The sequence below is a fragment of the Dipodomys merriami genome, unplaced genomic scaffold (assembly GCF_024711535.1).
Source record: "Dipodomys merriami isolate MVZ:Mamm:240054 unplaced genomic scaffold, mDipMer1.0.p SCAF_31, whole genome shotgun sequence".
Classification (NCBI taxonomy): domain Eukaryota; kingdom Metazoa; phylum Chordata; class Mammalia; order Rodentia; family Heteromyidae; genus Dipodomys; species Dipodomys merriami.
In genome coordinates, this window is record NW_027204604.1 from 13,324,375 (window position 1) to 13,335,209 (window position 10,835).

Genomic DNA, 10,835 nt, shown 5'->3' on the forward strand with positions numbered 1-10,835 from the left:
TTATAATTGCACTTACCCCATGTAAGAGCCTGAGAAGGGTTCATCCAGAAACTGGGGCCAGAACCATTAAGGGTCCGTTGGTTTTGATGAATATTTAATATCGTTTTTGTTTTTTGTTTTGTTTTTGATTTTTTGTTTGTTTCTGGCGATATTGGGGTTTGAACTCGGGGCCTGATACTTACTAAGCATACATTATACCCCTGAGCCACACCTCTAGCCCTGCTTGTTTGTTTGTTTGTGCCAGTACTGGGGCTTGAACTCAGGGCCTCACTGTAGATCACTTGGCTTTTTTGCTTGAGGCTGGAGCTTTACCATTGAGCCACAGCTCCACTTCCAACTTTGGCTGGTTAATTGGAGATGATTCTCAGGGACTTTCACGCCCAGACTGGCTTTGAACTGTAGTCCCCAGAGCTCAGCCTCCTGTGCAGCTAGGATTGCAGGCTGAGCCCCCAGCGCTGCAGGCTGGAGTCCATCTGTTTGCTTCCCAACCACTGAGCTCACCAAGGAAAGCAGCAACGCCACGTTGTGAGCTGAGACTATATAGCTCAGTGGTGGAGCGTTTGCACAGCATGCGTAAGGTCCCAGGTTCCGTCCCCAATACCACAGCAACCCCATCCTCTGAGCCAGATCAAAGGTGCATGGATGTTCACAGAAGCACATTCTCACAGAGTACCTAATGTGCTATGGAAACTCTGTATCTAAAAATACCAAAGACTTCTGCACCAAGGAGCTTTCGGCTCACAGGGGGAAATAAGCATGCCAATAAATAATTCCAATTCAGCCAGATAGATGCTATGTAAGGTGAGCATCACCATGAAAAGGGAAAGCCAGAGAAGCCTGGGGGTATCGGAAGGTCTCTAGAATGAGAACAGATAGATGACATTTAAAAGAACCCTGAGGGGCTGGGAAGGTGGCTCAGTGGTAGAGTGCTTGCCTAGCATGCATGAAGCCCTGGGTTCAATTCCTCAGTACCACATACACACACAAAAAAAAAGCCAGAAGTGTCACTGTGGCCCAAGTGGTAGAGTGCTAGCCTTGAGCAAAAGAAGCTCAGGGAATGTTGTCATAAGGAATCAGGATGACCCATTGTAATAATGAGATGTACAAGACAGTATGTTGAAAACAAACTGTACAACTTGGGGGGGAGGGGAAGGGAGGAGTTGGGGAGGTGGGGAGGGAAGGAAAGTATAACAATGCTCTATAGGAAATATACTGATTACCTTGCTCATGTAACTATAACCCTTCTGTACAGTATCACAGTATCATTACAATAAAATATATATAAATATATACATATATTAAGAAAAAAAAAAAAAAAAAGAAGCTCAGGGACAGTGCCCGGGCCCTAAGTTCAAGCCCCAGGACTGGCACAAAAAGAAAGAAAAGAAGGAGGCTGGGTGCTGGTGACTCACAGCTGTAATCCTAGCTACACAGGAGACCAAGATCTGAGGATCGCAGTTCAAAGCCATCCGGGGCAGGAAATTTCCCCATGAGACTCTTATCTCCAATTAGTCACCGGGAAACCAGAAGTGGTGCAGTGGCTCAAGTGGTAGAGTGTTTGCCTTGAGCTGAAGAGCTCAGGGACTGCGCCCATGCCCAGAGTTCAATCCCTACAGCCAACCAAGAAGAAAGAAAGGAAGGGAGGGAGGGAGGGAAAGAAGACAGACTGGAATAGCAGGAACTTGTGAGAAGAGAGGAGAGGAAGAATAGGAAAGAGCAAATCCGTCCGTGTCAGCAAGCAGCAACAGGCCAGATCCGGTGGAAACTCAACCCTAACCCTGGTGGCCCCCACGGTCCAGCTCCCCAGAGCAGTGGGAGGAAGCAGAACTCCTAGTCTATACCCAACATCCTCAAAAGATCAGGGGTGGGGGGATATGGGGGACAGGTGGGGTACTAAGCCCCACCCTGAGCATCCTGTACTGGGTTCCAGTTCAGAGTTGTGCTTCCCTAATGTGGCTAGAAAACAGACCTGAGGACCCGCCCCAAAGCCACTCAGCATTTCCCCTTCTCCCAACACCCAGGCATTCAACAATTGTCATTAGCATCCATCACCCTCTGCCTCCAGTGGCTATTTGAATTAAAAGTCACTGCTCTCTGCATCATCTGCACTATTTACTTGAGTACTCCGCACGTGTCAGGCTCTGTCCTAAACACTTGCTACACGTACTCCTTCATCTTTACATTATTACTCAGGCTCAGAGAGGGAAAGCAATGCAAAGACACCCAACTAGCTGGGTGCTGGTAGCTCATGCCTGTAATCCTAGCTACTCAGGAGGCTAAGATCTGAGGGTCAAGGTTCAAAACCAGCCTGGGCAGGAAATTCTGTGAGACTCTTATCTCCAATAAACCACCAGAAAACCAGAAGTGGCACTGTGGCTCAAGTGGTAGAGCACTCACCTTGAACTGAAGAGCTCAAGGACAGCACCTAGGCCCAGAGTTCAAACCCCAAGACTGACAAAAAAAAGATACACAGCTAGTATATGACAAGGAGTGGACTCAAATAAAGATTTATCAAACTTTAAAGCTAAAGTGGTCAGCCACTTCTTTGTGTAGTTTATAGACATCAACACAGGGAGAGGTTTACACCAACCATCTACTCTCTCTTTTTCTTTTTAGCCTGTCCTGAGTCTTGAACTCTGGGCCTGTGGGCCCTGTCTCTGAGTATCTTTTGCTCAAGGTTAGTGCTCTACCACTTGAGCCACAGCACCACCACTTTTGTCTTTTTCTGAGTAGCTTATTGGAGATCAGATCTCAGCCTCCTGAGTAGCTAGGATTACAGGTATGAGCAGCAACCCTCTTGAACTGGGCCTGGGCACTGTCCCTCAGCTCTTCAGCTCAAGGCTAGCAATCTACCACTTGAGCCACAGCACCACTTCCGGTTTTCTGAGTGGTTAATTGGAGATAAGAGACTTTCCTGCCTGGGCTGGCCTCAGATCTCAGCCTCCTGAGTAGCTAGGATTACAGGCATGAGCCACTAGCACCCGGCTTTTTCAGAAGTGTAAGCTGAAGACCAGCAGCACCAAAGTGAGGCACTGTTATGGCCCCACAGATGGGTCCTGGCACGGCGACCTGGTATACATGGCACTGGGCTGGCATGGCCAGAACCAAGCAAACACTTCTCTTTCTTTACACTCACAAGTGTGCCTGCACCCCACTTCCCCACTATTGGGCCTCATGCGGCCCACACCCCTAGCCCAGAAGGGCACCCCACCCCCTCTCATGGGACATCTGGATCTCCACTAGATGGCGCCAGAGGCTCAGCCATGGCATTGTAAGGGCTCAGCTCAGCCCTGCCTGGGGAGCCAGAGGGGTGACCTGGGTGGGGAGCTTAGTGAGGTATGCCCACCCTTTCACCACCCACTCCCGGGGTGCTCAGCATGGGTCTTCTGAAAATGGTCTTTGCCTGTCTCCACGGGGCTTCAGGAAGATTCCTTTCTCCAGGGCAAGCAGCGGGCAGGCTGGCCCTGGTCCAGAGGGGCCTGGAGGCCTGCCCAAATCAGGAATGTCCACATCTTCCCAGGAATTCCCCGCTCCTCTCCCTGGCCTTCCTTAGAAGGCACCTGGGAGGACAGACAGACCGACAGACCCAAAGGCTGGGGCTGTCCCACAGCACCAAGGGGGTGAGGGCCATTCTTGGAAGCAACACGAGCCAGCACTTCATGAAAGCAAGTGCCACAGCCAGGCAGGCCTGCTTAGCCCCCCTCCCCCCCAGGCCTGGGCTCCCCTCAGCTCAGCCAGGCTTGGCCGTGTATGCTCAGGTCAGGCACCCCAGCTTCCTCCTGGATACCAGGTTCCCAGAGATCAAACGCCTTCCTCTGTGGAAATCCTAGAACACTACCTGGCACGTGCTGGCAACTCTCACAGTGCTAGCTGTTGGTAAGAACGGATTCACTCAATGGCAGCCTTACCCAGGAAAGGTCCTATTTACTCTCTTCATGTCACAGAGCAAGAGGTGGCCCGACGAGGAAGGCATATTCTGACACAAGCTTTTCCCCATGCCAGGGCAGAAGCAAGGCTCTCTGACAGAACCGGCCTGCAGCTGGTGCAGACCAGGCCCAGAGGAGATGGAGGCAGTCAGCCCACTGACCCATGCTCCGGGCTCCTGGGCCCACAAGCCATGGGGGCGCTGCTCTGGGAGACAGGCAAAGGGCCACTAATGCAAACATGTGCTTCTAAAAGTCAGAGATCTGGGGGCTGGGAAGGTAGCTCAGTGGTAAAGTGCTTGCCTTGCATGCATGAGGCCCTGGGTTCGATTCCTCAGCACCACATAAGCAAAAAAGCCAGAAGTGGCTCTGTGGCTCTAGTGGTAGAGCGCTAGCCTTGAGCTGAAGAGCCGAGGGACAGCGCCCAGGCCTAGAGTTCAAGTCCCATGACCAACAACAACAAAAGAAAGAGTGAGTGGTTCTAGTGGCAGAGTACCTGAGTTCAAATCCTGGTATTGCCTAGCTAAATAAATGTCAGAGATTAGAACCTTGCCCATACTCTGAAGCTAACTCACCCTGAGATGATGGCAGGAGTCACCTGTGTCACTTTGCCAACATTTATTGAGCACCTACTTTGTGCTAGGCGTTTTCCTAGATACTCAGATGCATGGTCACTGCCCCCATGAAACTCACCTTCCAGCAAATGACTAAACAGAGATGGAGGATGGAGGAAAAGCACCGGGTACCATGGGGTCTCAGGGCTTCGCCATCCTTCAGTTTAATCCTCCAAGAAAGGTAAGGGGCCAGATCCAGGGTCTGAGGTCTCACAAGGATGTGTTTGAGATCAAATGTGGTCATCAGCATTTATGAAGGACATGATTTAGTTGGGCTTAGCGGTACTCCCTTGTAATTCCAGTATTCCAGAGATGGAGGCAGGAAGGTTGTGATTTAGAAGCCAGCCTCTGCTATAGATTGAGACCCTGTCTCAAAAGAAGGAAGAGAGGGAGGAGGAAGGGAGGGAGGGAGGAAGGAAGGGGGGAAGGAAGGAAGGAAGGAAGGAAGGAAGGAAGGAAGGAAGGAAGGAAGGGAGGGAAGGAGGGAGGAAGGAAATGAGGGAGGAGGAAGGGAGGAAGGGAGGGAGAGAAAAGAGAAAAGAAGCAAGGGAAAGGAGGGGAGATAGCAGAGCGAAAGAGGGAGGGAGGGAGGAAAGAGGGAAAAATAGGGGAAGAGGGAGAGAATGGGGGGAAGAGGGAGGGAAGGAGAGAGGGAGGGAGAGAGAAAGAAAAGAGAGAGGGAGGAAGAGAGGAAAGAGGGAGAGGATTGGGGGGGAGGGAGGATGGTAAGAGGAAGAGCTGCACTTGGGTTCCATCTCCTGGAAGACACAGAATCCACAGCCACACACAAGGTGCAGTCAGCAAGCACAAAAGCAAATCTATCAGGAGCGCGGCCTCTGGGCAAGATGGGGGCGAGCACGGTGGAGCAAGGAGAGTGCTCCTGACAGGGCCAGCGATGGCCTCCTGGAGTGAAGGCATGGAAGGATTTCTTCTTCAGGGCACAGGCTAGCTGGGAGCGGGGAAGCCCGTGTGGCAGAAGAGACCAGAGTCCCGGTAGGAAGGAAGCCAGCCTGCCAGGGGAGCAGTTGGGGCACAGCAGGGGTGGGCTGAGGTCCCCTCTCCCATCCCCACCAATGCCAGGCATAGGATTCCTACAGCCCCAGTCCCAGATTCCCCTGCTCAGAGAACAGGGGACTTCTGAAGTCAGGGTCCTGGCCCATGCCCTGGAGGTAGGTGGTGAGAGGTGGGGTGAGAATCCGTGTGTAGGAGGAAGGTGGGAGGCGGTGGCGGTTTCCTGGAAAGGGGGTGACTGCGAGATGGCTCCAGGCAGAGTCTGGAGCTGCCTCCCGACCTGACTGGGCCCCTTGCCCTGGGTCCCCGCACCCCTCCCTGCTCCCCGCACCACCCAGCCACAGGGCAGCGGGGCTGGGACAAGTCGATTATTCATTGTCAGGTGCCCTAGCCATGGCCTTTCTGCTTTCGTGCCCTGATGTCCTGAATTGAGCTGCCAACCCCAGTGCTCAGCACAAAAGAATGCAGCCCAGTGCCAAGGAGGAGGCTCAACCCTTCCCTGAGCAGCTTTGAGGGGGCAAGGGAGGGGGGCTGACACAAAAGGGGGTTGAACTTTACTCCCAGCTCCTCCTCAGCCAGCAGGAAGCATCTTTCTGTAGGTCTCTATCCTTGGTGGGTTGTGTTGTGCTTGGTTTTGTTTCAGGCAAGACTGACACTCTACCACTGGAACCACAGCTCCACTTTCCATCTTTTGCTGGTTAATTGGAGATAAGAGTCATAGGGACAACCAGGCACTGGTGGCTGACACCTGTAACCCCAAAGACTCAGGAGGCTGAGATCTGAGGATCACAGTTTGAAGCTAGCCTACACAGGAAAGGCCCTGAGACTCTTAAAAAAATATTTTTTTGGGGGGGGGGGTCCGGTCGTGGGGCCTGAGCGCTGTCCCTCAGCTCTTCAGCTCAAGGCTAGTGCTCTACCACTTGAGCCACAGCGCCACTTCCAGCTTTTTTCTTTTTGTTTATGTGGTGCTGAGGAATCGAACCCAGGGCCTCGGGCATGCAAGGCAAGTGCTCTACCACTGAGCCACCTTCCCAGCCTGGCCCTGAGACTCTTATCTCCAATTAACCACCAAAAGAAAACAGAAGTGGCACTCTGGCCCAAAGTGGTAGAGGACTAACTTGAGCAAAAATGCTCAGGGATGGTGTCCAGGCCCTGAGTTCAAGTCCATGACTAACTAAAAAAAAAAAAAAAAAAAAAAAAAAAAGGAAGAAGAGTCACATGGACTTTCCTGCCTGACTGGCTTTAAACTTCTCTTGATCCTCAGATCTCAGTCTCCTGAGTGCTGGGATTTCAGGTGTGTACCATCACACCTGTAACCTTTAATGTTTTATTATACATGAGTTGTACAAGGCAGGTTCCATTGCAGAATTGGCACGCATGCAGGCCATATACCAACCAACCACACCCCTTCTATCGCTCTCCTTTTCCCAAAACAATTTCAAAAGGATTTATTGGTGTGTGTGTGTGTGTGTGTGTGTGTGTGTGTGTGTGTGTGTGTGTGTGTGTGTGTGTGTGTGTGTGTGTGTGTGTGTGTGTGTGTGTGTGTGTGTGTGTGTGAATACTGGGGCTTGGACTCTGGGCCTCACCCTTACTGCCTTTTTTTTTTGTTGGTCGTGGGATCTGACCTCTGGGCCTGGGCGCTGTCCCTCAGCTCTTTAGCTCAAGGCTAGCACGCTACCACTTAGCCACAGTGCCACTTCTGGCTTTTTCTGCTTATGTGGTGCTGAGGAATGGAACCCAGGGCCTCAGGCATGCGAGGCGAGCGTTCTACCACTGAGCCACATTCCCAGTCCTCTCACTGCCTTTTTGCTCTATCACTTGAACCAAGCCTTCACTTCTGGATTTTTCCTGCTGGGATTGGAGATAAGTCTCTTAGAGACTGAGAGCTGAAGATCAAGGTTCAAAGCCAGCTTGAACAGAAAAGCCTGTAAGAATCTTACTTCCAATTAACCACTCAAAGCCAGGAGTGGAGCTGTGGCTCAAGTGGTAGAGTGCCAGCCTTGACACAAAAGCTAAGGGACAGCTCCCAGGCCCTGAGTTCAGAGTCCAGTACCAATCTGAGTCTCTCAGATTTGTCTGCCCAGGCTGGCTTTGAACTTTGATCCTCACATCTCTGTCTCCTGAGTTTCTAGGATTACAGGCATGAGTGATTGGCCCACTCTATTTTCATGCATGCAATGAAACTACTTTGATCATATTCATCCTCATTCTCCACAGTCCTTCCTCTTCCTATTAACACTCACCCCACACACACCAGAGTCTGCTCCCCTTGTCTTTCTTCTTTCATTTTTTTACAGTGTGTATTAATTGCAGCAAGATTCCACCATGTCGTTTCAGAGTGTACATACTGTACCTGCCTCAGAACACCCTTGTAATCTTCATAAATGTCAGCTCCTCTCCCGTCTGGCTCCAGGTCCTCCTACTGCCTTAGCGAACCCCCAGATTTCACCAGGAGCATGGCTCCAGTGCCAGGTCCTGTGCTCTCAGGTGCGACCCCAAATTCTCCATACTGACAGGCCTGTGTGCTCCTGTCTGGCTGGAATGACAACAGCTCTGACTCCGTTTTTCTGAAGGACCTCAGGTATCTGAGGGGCCCCGAATGGGGTTAGGAGCTCCTCTCCTTTTCCCTCCTAAAAAGTTTGTCCTATGGTCCACCTTAGTCATCTGTCCTGCTTTGTGGGTGAAGAAGCTTAGGGTACTTCAAAGCGATGGGGGGGGTCAAAGGTCGTGGGCCACACCTCCTGGTGGGAAAGATGCAGGAAATTCCCTACATGCAAAGGAGGCTAAAGATAGACACACAGAACTAGCCTCAGCTCAGTCTTGCCCCACCTTAGAATCACAGCCCGCCTCTGTTAGCTGGAATGGGCAGGGTCAAACTGGCTGCCCAAGATCTTGACCTATGAAAGACCAGGCGAAGCCCTGTCCACCTCTGGCTCTCCTTGGCCATAGGGGACAAGTCCATTCCTCATCCCATGGTGCTGGGGAAGGTGTCCCAGCCTCACGGTGCTAAGCAAGTACTTTACCACTGAGAGGTAACCCTATCCCCCCTGCATTCATTCTTCTCTCTCTCCCCTAAACCGGCACAAAAGTCCCAAGGATCTGCAAGACTGGGGTACATGCTTGGTCGTTGTTTTGCCTGGATTTGGGCCTGTGACCTTGGTGGGGGGGAGGGGGGAGGGGGTCCTATGCCAAAGTCATGCTCCAAACTCTCATGAGAACACACTGCAGGGACAGGAGCATCCCCCTCACCCCTGCTTTCCTGCAGGGGTATCTGACACAAAACAAGCACTTCAGGGGCCAGGCTGGGGCTTAGTGACTGAGGGCTGACCTAGCCTGTGTGAGGCCCTGGGTTCCAACCCCAGCATTGCAAACAAAAGGAAAAGACAGAGCTGGGAATGTGCCTCAGTGGTAGAGTGCTTGCCTTGCATGCATGAGGCCCTGGGTTCGATTCCTCAGCACCACATAAGCAGAAAAAGCCAGAAGTGGTGCTGTGGCTAAGTGGTAGAGCACTAGCCATGAGCTGAAGAGCTCAGGGACAGGGCCCAGGCTCAGAGTTCAGGCCCATGACCAACAAAAAAATAAATAAATAAAAGAAAGAAAGAAAAAAAGAAAAAGACAGCCTGCACCAGATCCCCTTGGCTGGTTTTGTTCTTAGCAGGACTCCATCATGGCCAGTTCTGGGTACCATGAGCACCCTGCATGGTAGCACTGAGCTCTCGTACCTTCAAGCTAATAACAGCTCCCCTCCCTTCAGCCAGTGATGGAGAAGGTGGGAAGTCAAGTTCATTGCATCTTTTCCAGACCTTTCTCTAGCCATGCACAACCCAGCTATGGCCACCCACCCAGTAGGTCCCAAAGGGAGGAATTGTGTGTCTATACCTGTCCTGGTTTCTGGAACTTTGGCCAGACTCCCTAATCCTCAGTTGTAGGGTGCCACGCCCCCCTATGCCCAGAGAATCCCTCTCTCTTGGGCCCAGGGATCCATCTATAAGAAGGGGCTATTCAGGTTGGGCGCTGGTGGCTCACGCCTGTAATCCTAGCTACTCAGGAGGCTGAGATCTGAGGACCACAGTTCAAAGCCAGCCCGGGCAGGAAAGTTCGTGACTCTTATCTCCAATAAACCACTAGAAAACTGGAAGTGGTGCTGTGGCTCAAGCGGTAGAGCGCTGGCCTTGAGCTGAAGAGCACAGGGACAGCGCCCAAGCCCACAGTTCAAGCCCCATGACTGACCAAAAAAAAAAAAAAAGAGGGGGCTTTTCTAGAGGAGATCAGCATTCCCAGAGGAACCTATACACAGAGAATGAGAAAATCCAAGGGCAATAGTTGTGTACCACTGCTGGCCTCATGGTTCATAGCAAGACACCACTGAATTTGGGACATATTGAGGTCTAATGCTACAACCCAACCTTTCCTTTTTCTCTTTTGCCAATTTCCAACCAAGGAGGTGGAGGAGAATGGCTGTGACCGTGGCTGAAACAGGAAGGCTCAGGGCTCAGGACCCAGTGTGTGTGTGTGTGTTTGTGTGTGTGTGTGTGTGTGTGTGTGTGTGTGTGTGTGTGTGTGTGTGTGTATGTGTGTGTACTGGGACTTGAACTCAGGACCTGGGCGCTGTCCCTTAGTCCCTTAGCTTTTGTGCTCAAGATAGAATTCTACCACTTGAACTACAGCTCCACTTCCAGCTTTTTGGTGGTTAATTGGTGATTAAAAGTCTTAAAGTCTTATGGACTTTCCTGTCTGGACTGGCTTTGAACCATGATCCTCAGATCTTAGCCTCTTAAATACCTAAGATTTGTGAGCCACAGGCACCCAGCTAGGTTTTCATTTTTGCAGATTGGATGCGTTTGTGTGCTCCGGTTGTATCAATGTACAACCCTGTCCATCTGAGAGTCACATGCTCTTCTTGCAGCTGTATAAAGAGATTTCTATTTCTTTCTGGAATGATTGAGGTAGGGGTGTGGTCCAACAGATGGCTAGCTGCTTACAGGTGTGTCTGGCTGAAAAAAGGTACCTGGCCTGAGGCTTCCTGATTGGCTGTCAGTGAGTCAAGTCGGTTGAGTTCCTGGAGCGGAGCTAATTGGCTGTCATGGAGTCGGGTTCATGCCCTGCCTTATCTTCAGGGCCTCTCCGGCCGACCCAGACGTACAATGTTCCCCTTACAGGCAATGAGGCTTATAAGCTGCTGCCTCCGGGTCAGTGGGACGTGCCCTTTGGGTAGATTTCCCAGCAGTATATGGGATCACCTTGACCTCACCACACCCTGCTCCTTGCTCCCAGCCCCAGTACTCTT